A 19,242-nucleotide genomic window follows, 5' to 3' on the forward strand; every position below is an offset into this window, starting at 1 on the left:
GCTTTGCTATGTAATTAAATTGTCCTTAACGTTCCAACGAATAGGTTTATGCTACAAACCTATCACTGAGGTTAACTACACAAGCCCTCGCCACCTCCTTATACACAGGAGTGAGTACAAAAGGGTTCGTACGGACGCATCAGCCGGCCGTCCTTCTGCTCGACACTGTTAGCTGAAAGATGATCGGATCATCCTCTGTCCTGTATTTAAGGCTGAGAGTCTTTGTCCAGTCTCTCTCCACAGCTACTGTCCACAGCACTGATCCACCTGCAGCACAGCCCCACTCAGTTGTTTTATGCTTTACATTGTGCACGTTTCCCTTCCACTGAGCTTACAAAACCTCTGACAGGAGAAGTCAGGCATGTGTTTCCCCCACCTCCCCTTTTAGGCAGTAATAAAATAGAAAACAAACAATCAAACAGGCTAAAGCTAGAGCACAAGCAAAGACAGCACCGGTGACTAAGTTCTCCCATACTGGACGTACGCTACCACGTGGGCTCAAACAGCAACACATCAGCTCAATTTACACACTGTTGACATCTTCATCAGAGGATCAGCAGGGAGCGCTGCTGAGCTGCAGTCGTCTCCACCAGAGTGTCGGAGCAGGAACCACAAACAGCACAAACCCACCGTGTTGTTTCCACCCTGTTCAGGAGATCTGAGCCCCCATCCCTTTTTTTCATGTTGCAGCTCTGCACTGCAGGCCCTGAACGCCTCCCGGTTACCCTCAGTGTGCTTAGAGTTTAATTTACGACCGACGAGCTCACAGATCATCTGCAGGCAGGTGAACGAACCCTTAATGTGAGGATAATAGCAGAGCTGACCTGAGGTCAGAAATAGTCAGGAACGGTGTCGACACAGTGAAGTCAGGTGTTTGGGAATTTGTCTGATTATCAGTTTGGCGGGGGTCGGTGTTAAAAAACAAAGGCGGTGTAGGATGGAGAGTGTAGGAGGGAGGGAGCAGTGATGATATGGAGGAAGGTGATTGGTTAAGCAGCAGGAAGGAGCTCATGCTGGAGTCTGAGTTTTTACTGTTGGCCTTTTTCTGCTTTTTGTTTATTGTCGTCTGACGCGGGGCCGCCTACGCTTGAGTGATGCAGATGTGATATCACACTCACACAGCGACTGCCACACACACACACACACACACACACACACGTGTCAGAATACACATGTGCCAGACATAAGGGGGTCAGACAGGAGCAGCATCAGTCTCTGCTCTGTTTTGTTAATAACGTAGAAAAATAATTTTGTACAATCAAGCTACATCGACGGACGCTTTACCTCACGTACCCTAAAATGAAAAAGTAGTGACAGTAAGATGGAGGCTGCACATGACACCATGACTGAGTTCACAGCTGTTGCTTTAATTCTAACGTTTAAGACTTTTGGCATCGACTCAGTTTTAATAAATGAGTGCTGGGAGGCGTTGTTTGACTTCAGGAGCTCCTGCGATGCTCCTGCGATGCTCCTGCGACGCTCCTGCGATGCTCCTGCGATGCTCCTGCGATGCTCTTACTCTGCGGGAGAAAACCAAAAACCAAAAGTAGCAAACATGGAGCGATATGACTCGTTTAGATTTTGGGAAACGTGCATCGACAGGTACAGTGTCCTTTTCCCCGCGTCTTTAAAAATAATTCATGCATAGATCCCCCACTGAGAAAACCCTTTTATATACTTTCTCCTTTGTACACATTTTATATAGAACTATATATAATATCATTTCTCTATATCTATATTTTCAGAAAAATTCTTTCCACACAATAAAAAACAACAATTAAACAAATGCTTCAAACAAAACAACAAAAAAAGAGAAGATGAAAGAAAGAAAATCACGACTGAGGCCAGTTTGGCACTTTGTCATGAGAACATGACAGAACTCTGTTAGTTGACGGTAAATAGCGATACTCTATTTTTCTTTCGTTTTTCTTCTCCCTCGATGAGTAATGAAACACAGCAGTACTTACTTGGCACCTAAAAATGCTGGTCGAATGAAAGATATCAGTGTTTTCATAGTTATATGTTTAGTGTACGCCTCCCCCCTCCAGACTGCTCAGCAGATCGGGAATTTTTAGAGAAGAGCAGGAGGGAGGCGTGTCAAATGAGAGGAAGAGAGCAGTAATAAAACACGGATGTAGAAAAGAGAAGCATAATGTGCACATAACACACAGGAGATGGAAAAAGAGACGACGCCAGCGTAAAAAAGAGAAAACAGCGAGGAGCGAGAGAGCATTCGTCCCTTTGACAAATGTTGGAGGTCTTGAGCCTGGAAACAGCAGACCGTCTTTGAAAACAGTATCTTTGAAAGAGCTGAGTCACCCACCCCAAACTGCTCATCTGCTGCTGGACACTTCAGTTGCACCTCCACATGCCACCAGTGGAGGGAGCTGCCAAGTTTCACAGCACATGACGCAGCAGGTGTAGTTGCTTTTGGAGAAAGAAGAGAATAAGAGGACAGACCGAAGGCCCACGTCGAGAGGCCTCCCTTCCAGAGCGGTAGCAGAGCCAGTGTTCCTGGTCCCTAGGTGGCGCTGTGTCGGGCCTGTCCCTGCTATACCCTGGTGGTGGAGTGGGGGTGGGGCAGGGTGTTGTTGTGGCCAGTGGAGGAGAATGTGTTGAAGGCGTAAAGAGGCTGCATGCTAGTGATGGTGCTAGGGATCACGGTGATGGTGTTTGGCTTCATCAGCGGCACGTTGTCGGGGGCACGGCGCAGCGCCAGGGTGTAGTCGGGAGGGCAGGCGGGCCGCAGGATGTCGTGGGGTCGCAGGGGCTCCATGTCGTGGTGAGTGTCGTGCTCCCAGTCCTTCATCTGCAGGGACATGACCTCCTCCTCCTGGCTGTGAGCCAGGTCGTTGGCGGGGCCGCCCCGCTGAGGGGACAGCCGGTGCCGGCGCATCCCGTGCTGCTTGTCACGCTTGTAGTAAAGGGCGGCGAAGGCCAGGATGTTGAGGAAGAAGAGCGACGCTCCAACTGCAACTGTCACGCTCAGTTCGGTGGAGTAGTCGCGGGTGTGTCTGGGAAAGAGGTCCTGGGGCGGGCGCTCTGAGCCCTCGGGCTCAGGATCTGACGTGAAGATAGGGTAAGGATGATGAGTGGTTCGAGGAACGTTGTTTCTGGGCCTCATGGTGCCGGGGTCACGACCTGCAGGGGAGCGCGTAGTGGTGGGAAAGAGCACGTGGTGCAGGTTGTGAAGATGAGGGACTAATTCCAGCCAAAAGGCCACTTTGTTAGCTTTGTAGTTGTCTCTGACACGAGGTTTCAAACCGATGTGAAGGTACTGCTTGTCCTTCCAGTTGAACTTGATCCAGATTACCTCCTTGAAGCGGTTGGGCTTGGTATGAATGAACTTGGTGTCCTGAGGGACGGGCAGGTTGGGGTCCCTGGTGGAGCATAAAGGTTAAACGTTTCAGTTCAAAGTTATATTCAGTCTCCATTATAAGTAACATGTGGCATCAATACACTGAATACAGACAGGAGGCCCATTCTCTGTGCAACCTTTAAACTATCTAAGACCAACCGGCTGCTCTGGGATCTGGATGCTTTTGGTGAACCAGTATGTTCAATTCTTCAAAGCCACACGGGAATTTAACTAGCAACCTAGATTCAAGTATTCAAGTTGACTAGAAGGCTATCAGAGAACATACAGTAACGTGTACAGTTTACACTACTGTGACATGAGGCCTACCCAGTCTTTGCGAAGTTAGTCCAGTAAGTCATGACCACAGCGCTCAGCATCACATCGTTCTTGGAGAAGTTGCACGGGAACAGGTACGTGGCACCGATCATCGGTACGCCGAACACGTAAGGTATCTTGTCTCCGTGCGCGGCGTCGGCCCACTCGGGCCGCGTCTCGGTCTGGCAGTGGTGGTAGAACGTTTAAAAGTAAACTGGGGACTGAAACTCAGCATGGAGTTTGGCAGTGGCCACAGCTGGTGCCACCCACTGGTGGTCCGTAAACAGGGCCAACAGAGTCTTCCGCCGCATGTCGCCGTTGTCCCTGTCCGCCCAGTCTGTGTACATGAACTTAATGGTCTCCCTCAGGATGTCTTTGCCTGGTGAAGAAGCACAGGAGGAGACAAAATGAGGGGGAAGAAAGATAAAAGTGAAAACTGCTAAGAGTAAAGTAACAGCAGTGCAAGACATTTTTTAAGAGATCGGTCTGATCAAAAGATATGAAACCAAAGCAAATGTTGGTGAGATGAACCAAGAGCCAGGAAGTGAGTGAGAAATCTAGAGAGGAAAAAAAACTCTTTCAGATAACAGAAGGAGTGACAGGCAGCAGAGAGGAAGCATGACTGCATTATCCAAGCATGTCTGTACTGTGACTGTGGTCCGGCTGTGAGGGGTTCGCAGGCCGATCTGTCAGAAACACCGACACTGAGATTGGGAGCCCACTACCTGGGGGATGATAGCATTACTGCCCACAGAGCCTCAAAGGTTAAGGCGCAGACACGCCGTGATGTGGATGAGTGGCTCTCTTTAGCACGCTTGTCTTGTTTGATGCACTTCACTGGGCTCACATGTTACTGATTCCATTCTTTACTCGCATGTTTTAAACGCTTAAAGCACTTTCACAGGTTTTGATATTCTTTTGAAAATTCATGTGAACTCAAGCTGTCAGAATTGTAATGTAAGCTTTGATAATTGTCCACATTTGTCATTTTGACGATTATCCGTTTATTTTAATGAATACAGCAAACAGAAAAAAAAACGAACAAATCAACAAACGCGGCTCCTAATAAGACAAAACCTGATGATGCTGCAAAATGCAGTTAAGTGAGAGGAGGCTGTAAAATGGAATAACTGAAAAAGTGGCAATGTACAGAGGTGGCGTCCTCACCCTCTGGGTAGCCGTAGAGGTTGTCAACAAAGCTGGAGATGGTGTAGTCGAACGCCGCAGCTGAGATGCCGTCGTTGTCCTCACTGTCATCCACAAACTTCAGCCCCTCTCCCTGGTTCACTCCTATCAGGATGTCATAGTTTAGGAAATCCCCCTGGTGGAGCAAATAAGGAAGAACATGCTGAGTGCTGGAACAGAGCCTGTGTGCATCACAAGTCTACAACAGGAAGTGCAGCTGAAGCACAGCTTTGTGAATTGGCAGCATTTCATTTCCCAGTAAACAAAATAAATATTAGCTGTTGCCATGAAATTCCTACTATAAACTGTAAATACTGCAATATATGCAGGGTTCATACACATTTTTAGGGTCAAATTCAAGCACTTTTTAAGCACATTCAAGGTCAATTTTCAAGCTTTTCCAGCACATTACCAAAAAAGAAGCATGTTTCACTTTGCATCACCTCAGTAAGACCTTGTAAAAATTTAAACAAATCATCTGAGGTCGATTTAAATGTCTTTTGTTCCCCTTTTGTTAAAAGAGCAGCACACAAAAATACCGAAAAAGGAAACGGTTGCCTTACATGCATATAGTGTACAAACTCAAAAAAACACATTCCTCTTAAAAATTAAGATGTGCAAATGTGAACAAATCAACTTGTTAGAGATCTTCATCTCCACTGTAAATAAACAACAAGACAGAGAACAAGAAAACTGCACCAAACACCACAAACACCAACAAATTAATGTCTTCTCATCAGACATTGAAGCTTCTTTCCTGTGTGGCATAAAAAATAAGAGACAGATGTTTGTTTGTTTTTTTAACTAGTTAAGCACCCACGTTCAGTCATCCACCCATTCACGCACACATTCACACACTGGTGATGTAGCTACAGCCACCCTGGGGTGCCACCAGGCCCTCTGACCACCACCAGTAGGCAACGGGTGAAGTGTCTTGCCAGGTGAAGTGTCTTGCCCAAGGACACAACGACCAAGACTGTCCAAGCCGTGGCTCGATTACAAGGCCAACTCCTAACATTTGAGCCACGATCGCCCAGTGGGGACATGGGGACATTTCAATTTCCAGCAGGAAGCTCCCCCTTTTTGTTAAACCCTTTAGATCAGGGGTCGGCAACCTGCGGCTCTTTAGTCCTTATAGTGCGGCTCCACGTGGTTTGGGAAAATAAATTAGCTGAAGTGTATTTTATTTATGTTAGTTCTTTTTTTTAACTTGTAGTTCTAAATTGGAAGATTATTGTGATTTTGCAATATACAAATATACAAATAAAACACTGAAATTTTAAGTTAAGTTTGAAAACAGTTTTAAAAAAAATACCCCATTCCAAAATGTCTTGTGACAATCTCATTGGCTTTGGGAGTGATGATGTCATAGATCTTAAGAATCTTAAGTCCTTTGATGTTTTTCCTTAAGTAGGGGTGAGAAACAGCAAGTTTTAGTTCGTTTCAGCAGCAGCTGTGTTTGCAGCCTACAAAACGTTCACCACAAGCTCTTCAAAGTCATCGTATAGAAACTCCAACATGTTTCCAAGAAAAAAACAACCAACTCAAAAAGATTACGCCGCCTCTCCTTCCTGGCGTGGCCGGCCAATTTCCCCAAATGGCGTCTCATCCTTCCAAAGGGCATTAGAGGAGAGTAGGAAGGAAAACTACCTTCTCCAGAAAAAAATGCAACAAATTGAAGAAGAGAAACTTCAACTGGAGGACAAATGTAGACGAATGGAAGCCCAAAATAAAGAGCTGGAAGAAAGACAACAGCGCCAGCCGGACATAAACATTATTAATGAGGGCTGGGGAATCAAGTTTGCTCAGACCCGAGAGCAGATTGTGCACCTCATTAAAGAAAACAGGCAAAAGAGTGCAGAACTAAAAGAAATGACCAACCAGCTCCAAGACAGGAAAACGATGACTGATAAGATACAACGGGATCTCCAATACATGGACCGAAAAAATCGGCTCCTCCAAAGACAGCTCCATGAAGCTGTGGAAGAAAAGAATAAATTCCTCCAACAGAAGGAAGAGCAGGACAAAAAGCAACGAGACATGCAGCACGAACTGAAGAGCATGCAGGAAAAATACCGCATGCTGAAAGAAAGCCTGGATGAAACACTGCGCCAAAACAAAGACCTTCTTCAACAGAAAGAGCAACAGCAAGAAAGACTGAAAGAAGGAAAACGTATCGTCCAGGACTTTGAGTCTAAAAATCTAAAACTGCAAGAGTTTTGTAATCAGCTGGAGGACAAAGCAACTAAAGTGGAAGAAGAAAAGGACAAACTGGAGAAACGCTGCTCACAGATGCAGAAAAAGATCGATCAGATAGCGAGAAACAACTCCGAGCTCGTTAAGGGGATTTTGGTGGAATTCAATAACTTGAAGCATGAAAACACTCAAATGCAGGCGCAAAAACAACAAGAAGACAAAATACATGAAGACCTGCAGCTCACGCTCCAAGAAATCCAGAAAAGAAATGAGCAGTTAGAAGACAAGCACAAAGAGGTCCAACAGAGAAATGCAGACATGCACAAGGACAAGCTGATACTGGAGGCAACATCCAAACAACTCAAAGACAAGCTTGAAGAACAACAAGCAACATTGGAAGAGGTGGAACAAAGATGTGAGAAACTTGAAGAACAAAACGCAGAAACCATCGATGAGCTGAGAAATCTCATCCTGGAGAAAAAAGCGCTCGTGGAAAAGTGCATGAAAAAAAAGAAGAAATGGTTCCACTTGTTCCGGAGGAGAGACGCTACTGCTTCCTCACCTGATGTAGCCTCGTCTTGCTTCACCTCTGTTAACCCCCCCAACCAGTCCCGGCCGTTGACTGTCCCCTCCTGAGCCTGGTTCTGCCGGAGGTTCCTGCCCGTTTAAAGGCAGTTTTTCCTTCCCACTGTCGCCAAGTGCTTGTTCAGAGGGGATTGTTGGGCTTTTCTCTCCTCTGCCTTGTTTCTTCATTTACTTGTTTAACTTTTTTCAACTTATCTAAATAATAAACCAATTAAATTTATCCTTTGAGTATTTTTCATCTCATCTTTACAGAATCTTTCCAAAACATTTTCAAACATTCAGATCTGTCTTTTATTTTCTTCTTGAAGCCTCATAAATGGTGAACTAAAAACTAAACAGTGTCATTTCATACACATTTTCAATTCACTTCAATCGCACAAATGCAGAAATAATTATTTGCAGTATCTTATTTATTATGAGAATGTCATGCCTGATCATTTGTACCTACACCACCAAAAATGGGGGCAAAAGGGAGGAGATGATGTTTAATCGGTTATAAGAAAAGGTCAGAAATATAAGTGCCGACATGAGCAGCGTCCACAGAAACCTCTGACTCTCAGCTCAAAGCTCATATAAACCATTTCTACAACCAGCAAACAAACAAAGACACCGAACAGTTAAAAGAGCAGTGACGTCACCACGAATCTGTGGTCAGGTAATATCCATGTTTTGATTGATGATTTTCTGGAGTTAAATGTGAACCGAAGCATATTTTGGGTGTTATATGCTATTAAATACTTTTTAATTTATTTAAAAGTATTTAATAGCATATAACACCCAAAACATGCTGGGTGTGGAAATAAAAAAATCAGAATTTCCTCTGTTTGAGTCACAGTAACTTTGACATAGTAACATTTGCAGTAAGTCCTAAATGTTCACCTTTAAAATCACTCCCTCTGTTCATTTTGCCCACATCATGTTTCAGTGGTTGGCCTCAGGTTCTTCAGCTTCCTGACAGTCTGAAGTCAGCTGACAGAGTTTCACCTGCTAAATACACAGAAAATCTTGTTAAAGCCGCACAGTTTGCCCAACAGTAATATTCCCATTAAGCCCTTTCTAAACACTTTATAACAATGTGTCATCACTAAATTATAAACTTCTTCTCCAAATCTGCATGACTGCACTTAGTCACAGATTTATTTAATTGTCCTGCGGCTGCTATCATATATTTGACCAAACAGTTCTTCTCACACAGTCACAGATATATTTCTCTCAATGCAAACTTCACTCATGTCTCAGACAGGAAACTTGAGTTTTTCTTTTTTTTCTGTCCCCACTCATTCAACTAATTTGCATATTGAGTCACATCTCGAGAAGTTGCCCTGACAACAGAAATGCATATTCAAAACATTGCTGCATAATTCAATTATTATTATTTTATTTTTATTTCTACAGTCGTCACTTCTTTTGCTCAATCAGCTGGAAACCACTTCTAATTCACTATTTTAAACCTGCTTTAAGCTTCTAATCACTGGTTGGTCCTCCCAGTCTCTTTTTCCTTGTCACAACAGTCACTCTATTGTCCTGCAACTTCCTGAGTTATTCCTCAGCTTCAGCCTTTAAGTGTGTTAAATCTACACCATTTAGCATTTATGTCATGTATTCACATTCATGAGTGTAAGCATGTCTTCATTGCGTGTATGTTGTGTATTCATATTAATATTGAGTGTAAGCTGGTCTTCGTTGCCTCGATGTGTTTTTATAATCAGATTTAATTCCTGCATCTTTGCACTGAACTGTGGATTCAAACTGTCTCACTTCTGATTCTCTCCAAAAATAATTTCACATGTGACAATTTCTACATGTGTGTTTTCTATTTTTCTATTCATTTATGTATTATTAGTTTATTTATTTCTTTATCTCTCTCTTACTTTTTTTCTTTACCTTTCTGTTGCGATGCTCTGGATGTTTCTAAACCCACAAATTCAGCCTCAATGTTCAACCCAATTTTCCTCTGCTGTCACTTTAACACGTCCAGCCTTCACCTCTCACCGGTCCTCGTCCCCTCTTCTCTCAACTTCCTGTGTGGCCTCCCAAATCAAACACAGGCCCAAATCAGCTGTTTCTTCTTCTCTCTTCCTCTTTTCAGTCTTTTCTTGGCGCTTAACTCCCAGCTTGGCAAATATGAACTCAGACAGTCCCATCCAGTGGTTTCACACAGTCATGTCACTGGTACACTTTCCAGCTTGTAATTCAGAGCGCATGTTTCCATCAACATGCTGCTGGACCCTTCAGTGTCTTTTTGCCTGCTGTTAATTCTTCAAGTCCACGGTGTTGTTCTGTCTGTCTTCTGTCTTCATCAGGAGATTAACTGTCCTTTAAGCTTCTTCTCAGGATAAGGACAGGATGAGAGGTGAAGCTGTGACATTTTAAACCAAAGCCTGTTTTCATCCCAATTCTGTTAATCTATCATTTTTCTGCTGTATTCTTCCAGGAGGTTGAGCAAGTCCATGGGCACCTGTATTAACACACTAAGACATTTATTTCATATCATTTTCATTACTATTACTTTGCACTTTCATTCTCTAATTCCTCTGTTTTCATTTTGAAACGTCTCTCACAAGCTCACAAGCTATATTCAGACTTCCTGCTTCACTTCCTGCCAGACACACACCACGATTGGTTTATAAAGGCCTCTCTTATTAAAATACATAAAACAATCTAATCAGAAAATAAGCACTAAGAATATATATTTATCTTGTAACATTGTTTAAGTTAATGAACAATTGTGTTGAAAACTGAGATTACAATATCAATCAAGATCATTATAATGATGGTTTTTGCTGTAATTAAACAGTCATGTGGAAATGTGGCAACCACAGAACTTTAGAGGCCTTTTGTTCAATTATGTGTGGACTGTTTCTTTAGTCTCATACACAAATTGTTCTCAGTGTCTATGAGACTGATGAAATATCCATGTGTGCTGAAAGAGACTGTGCTGGTCTGACGCCCTCAACCGAGGTATTGTGGGTAATGAAAGAGCAGATAGGTTGGCTAAAGCAGCTGTTAAAAAAGTAGACATAGATGTGCAGATACCATTGTTGAAATCTGAGGGAAAAGAATAGTTTGGACACAAAGTAAGAATTTCTGGAGAATGGCATGGGATAATGGAACAAAAGGGAGACATGGGGTACAAAACACAATAGAAGTTAAGAGGAGTAGTGGGTTAAATAGGCAACAGGAGAATACAAACAGGTCATTGCTTTCTGAATGGTTCTCTTTTTATGATGGGGAAACATCCGACTGGGTTATGTGATGGTGTAATGCGATGGAGACGGTTGAACATGTGGTTATTAGTTGCAGGAAGTATAGAAGTCAAAGGAGAGTGTTGAGGGTAGAAACTGGTGGTGAAATGAAACTTACGTTTGAAAAAGTGGTTAATCAGTTAAGTTATGATGAGGGGAAAGGAGCGGTTTTTCATTTTTGAGAAATACTGATGTCACCAAGAGGATCTGAGGATCTGGAAGAGAAGTACGAGTAAAAGCTAGGAGATGGCAGTAGTGCAACATCTTTGGATGCAAGCTGCTGTTAAAAATGACAGAAGAAGAAGTTTGCTTGCTCGTTCCTCAGCTCGTCTGTGTGAAGCTGAGTGTAAAGAGGCTCCTGCTGTCAGAGAAACACTCTGACTGTTTCACAGAGTCAGACATGTTCAGACTCAATCTCAGTCAGAAACTCAGCATCACATTGATGAAGCTGCAGATTAATTGTGGTTCATTTGTGATTAATTTCTTTGCTGCCAGCTGAAATTTAAATGTAATTTAAAAGGATTCAAGGTTATTGGGTTTTTGAACCCAAAGATATCACATGAACGTGTATGAATTGTATGATGTGTCTCTTCTATTTTTTCATCCATCCGTTCGCTTTCACATCTCCTTGTCAGGGTCGTGGGCGGTGCTGGAGCTGTCATCTTCTTCTTCTATTTTTCTATGATCATATTTTGATGTTGACTGTGATTGGATTTATTTGTTTCTTCGGCGGTTGTAGTGTTTTAATATTTAGACTTTTTTCCATTGTTGTAATTGTGTATAAAGTTTGATTTGAATGAAATTTACACTCAAATGCTTTCAGTGTTGCTGTGTTGAGTGTTTGCATGTCCAACGTTTGTATGGAAGACTGGCGGGGGAGGCTGGTACATCTTGCAGGAGGTCTCCTCTCTCTAGGAACTCACTCTGCAGGTGGGGGAGATACAGGAGAGGTACAGGATCTTACGTGCTGCACAATAATATTCAATATTTAGTATTTACAGTTATATTCACATAGATCATCGCGATGATGTTGTTTATTATATTGCTCTCTTTTGTTTGCTTGTTTTCTCTTTTTTCTTTCTCAACAGGTGATTGATATGTGGACATCGGTCTGCTTGTTTTGTTGGCTTGGACAACTTCCTACCAGACCCGTGGAAGTGGAAGCTTCAGTGAAGAAAGATTCCTGCTCCCAGCTGTTCATTGGCTCGGCATTTTAAACCCCTAAAGGGTCACCTGGCCTGTAAATAAACAGGGCCAATAAAAAAAAAAAATCACAAGAATAATACAAACATTTCAGCCAGTTTATCTTAATACATTAACTTATTCTTGTGTACACAGTAATTCATAAATAAATAATGTATATTATCAATAAAGATTGATCCAAACAGTTTAACTGCTATGTACAGATAAAGGTTGCACAGCTTTAAAACATTTGCTATCCAGCAAATATCAGTCAAACTCAACACAAAGGTAACACAACAATCGTTCACATTGTTTGGACCGGTGATCCAAATCAAATGTGTGGTAGACTTACTTTGAAGAAGCTGCTACCGACAAACCAGCAAATAAACACCAAATATTTCATCTGTGACGTTTGTGAGGTTTCCTCAAACACACTCCATCAGTCTTGTTGCTGTTGAATGACAAACTATTTAAAAATGTCGCGGGTTTACCTGGTCATATTCTCATTCACGGGGCGATCGCCAAAACAAAAGCAAACCATTAACACCACGCCGATGCTGTTCACAGGACAGCAAGAGCAACGATCAGGAGCATCTTGTCTTCGTTATCGTTCCCCTCGTACGTGTTATTACTGCGATTTCAGCGTTTTCGCTTCACAACTAAAGTGTGCAGTTTACTTTGTGTGGACTCAGATGTGTCAGTTGGTTTGTCTTTGTTTATGAGTGTGGAGGAGAGTTAGATTGGGTTGGTTTTAAAGCTAAGTTAAGACTATTCTGAATTTCAATTCAATTTTATTTATATAGCACCAAATCACAACAACAGTCGCCTCAAGGCGCTTTATATTGTACAGTTTAATTTCCAAAACTTGCATATGATCTTCAGTTTGCAGCTGGACTATCACATAGCAGCTGGAGCAGTCTCACATGGAGGCCAGTCCACTGCTGCCACCTGTGGCCAAGTGCCATAGCCTGCTACCAGATGAACTTTTTTAATTTTATTTTAACTTTATTTACAAACAACAGTATAACATACAAGGCACCGTCATTAATCCGATTATGTTACATCCTCGGTTGAGCATTATAGCAAGAAAACAAAAAAACAATAAGCACAAAGCTAAAAGAGTTAGTGTCACGGTTTGCCGGGGCAAGCCGTGTGGAATATGAAATAGGACCCAAAATGCGGCAGCTCTGGTGCAGATGAATGTTTATTTACAGGGGTGTGAGTACAAACAGCGGTGGCAACAAAACATGAAACCGGAAACCTAAACTGGGTAAACTAATAAGACAAACCAGAATGAGGATGCAGGGAGGTCCGGAGAAATACATACGAGGAGACGCAGGGAGACCGAGGGGAAACAACACAGACGAACCAGCAACTACCATGACAGAAAACACAACTTAAATACATCTAGAGAACACAGGGAGATTACACGCAGGTGGGGAACACAGCTGGGAGTGATTATCGTGACGAGACTAGGGAGGCAAACAGAAAACACTCACATAAGACGCAGACCTTCACAATAAAACAGGAAACACATACACGCAATGACATAACACACCAACTAAACACAGACTGGGGGACACAGAACATAGGAACATGAACAGAAGAATACAAACACCCAAAGTAACCAAAACCACAGAATACTAATAGACTAAACATAAACACGGAGTCACAGACTCCGGACCATGACAGTTAGTACAAAAAGAAAGAACAGTCATTGAAGGATTTGAACCAAAGGCAAAAAGTAACATGAGCAAAAAAGGGCAGTCATGCTTATAAATTAGGGAGGTTTCTTTTTTAACATAGATTAAACTCTTTAAATAAAACAACAAGTTTATGGGCTTTCTTGTTATTCACAAGTTTCAGCGATTTAGCCCAGAGTTTAAAGTCATTCAGCCATCTGTTTATACATGGATTAGCTTTAAAGTATCTGCATTTGTGAATAAAAGTTTTCCCATTAACAAAAACGTCCTAATCAACAGGTCAAAATCTGCATTCTCAGCAAGTATTCCAAACTTTATTACTGTCACCATCAAATGTGGTAACTGGATTCTCCTGGACTGTAGCCAGCTCCACATGTCAGTCCAGAAGGAGTGCACTGATTCACAGTAGAAAAACAAGTGATCCAGACTTTCAATATCATTTTCACAAAATGTGCAGGCGTTCACATCTAAGTTAAATTTCCGTCTTAAGAATTCATTGGTTGGATAAACCTCATTAATGATTTTAAAGTGAACCTCTTTTACTTTAGGGGAAAGAGGAAGTGAGATATACTTTTTTCTTATCGCCTTAACCTCTCAAATTCTTTAAGGATATAATTTATTTTAACCGGATTTGGGCAAATTTCATTTATCAAAATATTCCTGATCACTTTGTTTGTAAACCTGCTGTCACCAAATTCAACTCCAGCTATGCAGAGCTGCCTCAGTCCAGGAGAAATTTTAGAGTGCACAATATCTTCTTTTATCATTGATCTCAAAGGGACTGGGATGGCTTTCACTGGGGATTTATATCTCTTAGCAGTACATCTTACATCAAATTTCTCACAAAACGTCTCATGTTTTAGTAAGACCCCATTATCATCCATAAAATGAGCTACAGCCCAAATCCCTTTAGATCTCCATTCATCCACGTACACAGATTTCCTACACAAACGGATATACCTGTTGTTCCATATAGGGGTATTGTGAGGAGTAAAGTTATGTTTATAGATTAATTTCCAGTAGAGACGGACCTGCTGATGGAAAGCTGAGAGTTTAACAGGTAACGAACTGCAATCAAAGTCACAACGTAACAAAAAGTCTATTCCACCCATTTTGCCAAAAATCACATTGGGAATAATGTTCCAAAAGGAATTTTTGTTCCTAATGAAAGATCTTAACCATTTCAGTTTTAGTACACCATTCATAACATCAAAGTCAGTGGCATTAGCCCCACCCTCTTCATAATTCTTAATCATATCATTTTTCTTTATATAATGACATTTGTTCCTCCATATGAACCTAAAATTAAGAGTATTTATAGATTTAATTAGTTTTGGAGGTATGGGCAGAGAAAAGGCTGGATAGATGAGTCTGGACAGACTGTCCATGTTGGTTAGCAAGCTTCTCCCAAACAGAGTTATGTCCCTTTGCAGCCACCTGTTTAAAATTGACTTACACTTTTCTATATTGGCACAGATATTCTTATTTTCTGTTGATGTCTTATCCTTGCAAATTACAATGCCCAGATACTTCACCTCTTTTTTGATCTGTATATTATTTATTGCTTGCAGGGGACACTCATGCAGAGCTAGAATTTAGCATTTATTAATATTCAGCTGTAGGCCAGACGCTTTGGAGAAGTGGTTGATCGCCTGCAAGGCTAAAGGAATCTGGTCCTCATTTCTTAGAAACAGGGTGGTATCATCTGCCAGCTGACTGATTATTATCTGTTCACCCATCACAGTTAACCCCTCAATGTGACTGTTTTTAATCAAAATAGACAACAGCTCAGCAACCATGATGAACAGAAGTGCTGAGCTGCTACATCCCTGCCTTATCCCTCTATTAACCTCAAACCTTAAACATGTACCATGTTCTAGCAAAACAGAGCTGTTAATGTCATTATATAGCATCTCTATAACATTGATAAATTCCTCTCCAAAACCAAAAGACTGCAGAGTTTTTAATATGAACGTATGTTCGACTGAGTCAAATGCTTTGTAAAAATCCAAGAACAGGATGTACCCTCTCTCTTGGATTAATTCACTGTATTCAAGGAGATCCAAAACCAGCCTAATATTGTTATGAATTAGTCTTCCTTTCAAAAAACCTGATTGTGTTTCACTGATAATGTTTGAGATGCCTTTCTTTAGCCTCAGCTACAGCTCCAGACAGGATCTTATAGTCAGTGTTTAGTAAGGTGATGGGTCTTAAATTGTCTAAAATTCTTTTATCCTTACCCGATTTAGGGATCAGGGTTATCAGCCCTTGTTTCATGCTCGGCATCACTTCTTTTTTCTCTATTGATTCCTTTAATGCATCAAACAATAAAGTTCTTAGGTCCTTCCAGAAGAATTGATAAAAATTAGTAGTGAGTCCATCTGTCCCTGGGGACTTGTTTAATGCCATTTTCATGACCACCAAATCCAGTTCCTCAATTTTAAGCTCTGAATCACACAGATCTTTGAACGGCTTGTCAATACATGGGATGAGATTATGAATCTTATCAAAGAAACTATCAGAATCAGCTGCTGAATATTCTGAGGAGTACAATTTGGAATAAAAAAGTGAAGACTTCTTTTTCAATCTTTCTGAAATCTTTACATTCAGTCCCATTTATCAACAAGCTTGAGATTAGATTTCTCTGCTGTCTGCACTTTTCCATCTTACTAAAATATGATGAGTTCTTTTCACCTGCCTCAATCCACTTGGCTCTCGATCTTATAAAGGCACCCTGGGCTTTCTCTAGGTAAAGATCGTCTAATTTAGTTTGTAACTCCATCAATTTATTCTTCTCTTGCACGTTTAGTTTTTCTTTACTACAGCACTGAGTTATTTCACGAAGTAAATTACTTTCATATTCCCGTTTTTCCCTGTTCAGTTCTTTGCAGAATTTTATAGTGAATTCTCTGATTTTGAATTTAATAAGTTCCCATTTCTGTATATTACCCACTACTGAGTCATCATTTTTTATGTCTGTAATTTTATGTCTAATTTTATCACAATACTTGTCCTTATTTAAAAGGCTGGCATTAAATTTCCAATATCCCCTGCTACTACGTTTCATCCTTGTTGGTTCTAAGACAAGATCAATGAAACAGTGATCAGATAGGGGTGCTTTGGAGATTTTAGATTGTCTGAAAAGCCTCCGAAAAGAATCTTGTCTACCCACTGATTAGCCCAAAAGGTAACATCGGCATCCACAGAGTGAGTCTCTTGTAAAAACAGACAGTGACATTTTTGCCCCTTGCAAAATAAAAAAGTGCCTTTCTCTTAACAATTTCCTTCAAACCCCGAACGTTTAATGAACCAAAAGAAATTTTTGAGTGAACCATAATAAGAATATGCTAAGAAAATAACTTTTTTTTTAAAAAAAAGAAAAGAAAAATATATAAACATGAGTTTAAATTGTAACACTTGTCACCAACTCAGTGACTAATAACCTTTAACTTTAAGTAGAACTCTTTTGTCCCATTAATAATATTCCACTGTATACAGTCTTACATCAAGTCTTTCATTCAACGTCGATGATCCTCCGTGCTTCGATGTATCCATGAGGACCCCGGAAAAAGGCCCGTTTCCCAGCCCGTCTGGCTCTGTTCAATTGCGGCCCACAGCCGCCTCCTCTCTTCCCAGTCCTCCCCGCGGCAGTACCTCAGCGAAGTGGAAACCCCCGTTCTTACAGACAGCCGAATCTTTGGGTGCGACGCCCAAATCTCCTCTTTCACATGTCTCAGAGCAAACAGAATGATGATATGTCGGACCTTGTTCTCAATCTTCTTCCCAAGTCTATGCACCACATCCACAGATTCTCTCAGCTTTGATATCATATCAGGTGCGATCTTGCCAAGAATTCCAATAACCAGCGATCTGCCATCTTCATCTCTTTTCTCTTCTAGAATAGAATAGAATAGAATAGAATTCAACTTTATTGTCATTGCACATGCACAGGTACAGGGCAATGAAATGCAGTTTGCATCCATCCAGAAGGTGCTTTAGTGATATAGATATATTACAATATATATTAGCAATAATATAGATGTGTGAGTATATTACAGAAAGGGTCTATTATGGTATGTTATAATGTACACGGTATGAAGTATGTTGTGAATATTCTATAACTATAAGTATGTACAGGCTGTAGTGAGTACAAGCTATGTACAGGCTATGAACAGGATATAAATATGAAAAACTATACAGAATATGAAATAAATAACTTTACAGAATCTGAGATATACAGCTATACAGAAATGTGAACTATGCAAGTTGTAAACAGTTGTAGGATTAAAGATTATCGAATGTACAGAATGATTATTTACACAGAGCTATACAGTAGTGCAGTTAAGATAAGTGAGGGTGTAGATAGTTTCTACAGAGGCTATAGAAAGTGCTAGTGGTTGTGAGTGGTGGTTCAGTCCATGTTATTATTGTGTGTTTGAGGGTACAGTTGTCTGTTGTGTGTGTGTGTAGGTGGTTGTGGGTGTGTGTATGTCCAGTCCATGTGTTTAACGTGGGTCAGATGTCAGGAGGCAGAGTTCAGGAGTCTGACAGCTGTGGGGAAGAAGCTGTTCCGGTACCTGGTGGTCTTAGTCCGGAGGCTCCTGTGGCGCCTCCCAGAGGGCAGGAGGGTGAAGAGTCCATGTGATGGGTGACTGGGGTCTTTGATGATTTTCCCAGCCCTTTTCAGACACCGCTTCCTGTAGATGTATTTTATGGCAGGAAGTGGTGCTCCAGCGATGCGCTGGGCAGTTTTCACGACCCTCTGCAACGCCTTCCGGTCCGAGGCAGAGCAGTTCCCGTACCAGACTGTTATACAGTTGGTCAGGATGCTCTCGATGGTGCAGCGATAGAAGTTCACCAGGATGTCTGAGGACAGGTGGTTCTTCCTCAGAGTCCTCAAGAAGAAGAGGCGCTGGTGAGCCTTCTTGACCAGCTTGGAGCAGTTGGTCGTCCAGAGATCCTCGGAGATGTGGACTCCCAGGAACTTGAAGCTGCTCACACGCTCCACAGCCGTCCCCTTAATGTGGATGGGTGGATGTGGGTCAGCATTCCTCCTGTAGTCCACGATGAGCTCCTTGGTCTTCTCGGTGTTAAGCAGCAGGTTGTTTCTGTCGCACCACTCAGCCAGACGATCCACCTCCTCCCTGTAGGCGGCCTCATCGTTGTCACTGATGAGGCCAATCACCGTGGTGTCATCTGCAAACTTAATGATGGTGTTGGAACCATCAGCAGGTCTGCAGTCGTGGGTGAAGAGGGAGTAGAGGAAAGGGCTCATCACACAGCCTTGTGGTACACCGGTGTTCATTGTGATGGTAGATGAGCAGTGGTTATCCAGCCGGACGTGTTGGGGGCGGTTGGTCAGGAAGTCCAGTAACCATTTGCAGATGAGGGAACTGATGCCCAGGTCTGTCAGTTTCCTGATGATTTGCATAAAGTCTTAATATGCAGATTCTCAGGACCATTGATCAACAAC

General features: G+C 41.9%; 1 pseudogene; it reads right to left on the minus strand.

Moving 5' to 3' along the window:
• Positions 1 to 1,471: 1,471 nt before the first annotated feature.
• On the minus strand, positions 1,472 to 6,378 carry LOC120727331 (annotated as a pseudogene).
• Positions 6,379 to 19,242: the final 12,864 nt, after the last annotated feature.

Source organism: Simochromis diagramma, unplaced genomic scaffold (genome assembly GCF_900408965.1).
Source record: "Simochromis diagramma unplaced genomic scaffold, fSimDia1.1 OVJJ01000127.1, whole genome shotgun sequence".
Lineage (NCBI taxonomy): Eukaryota > Metazoa > Chordata > Actinopteri > Cichliformes > Cichlidae > Simochromis > Simochromis diagramma.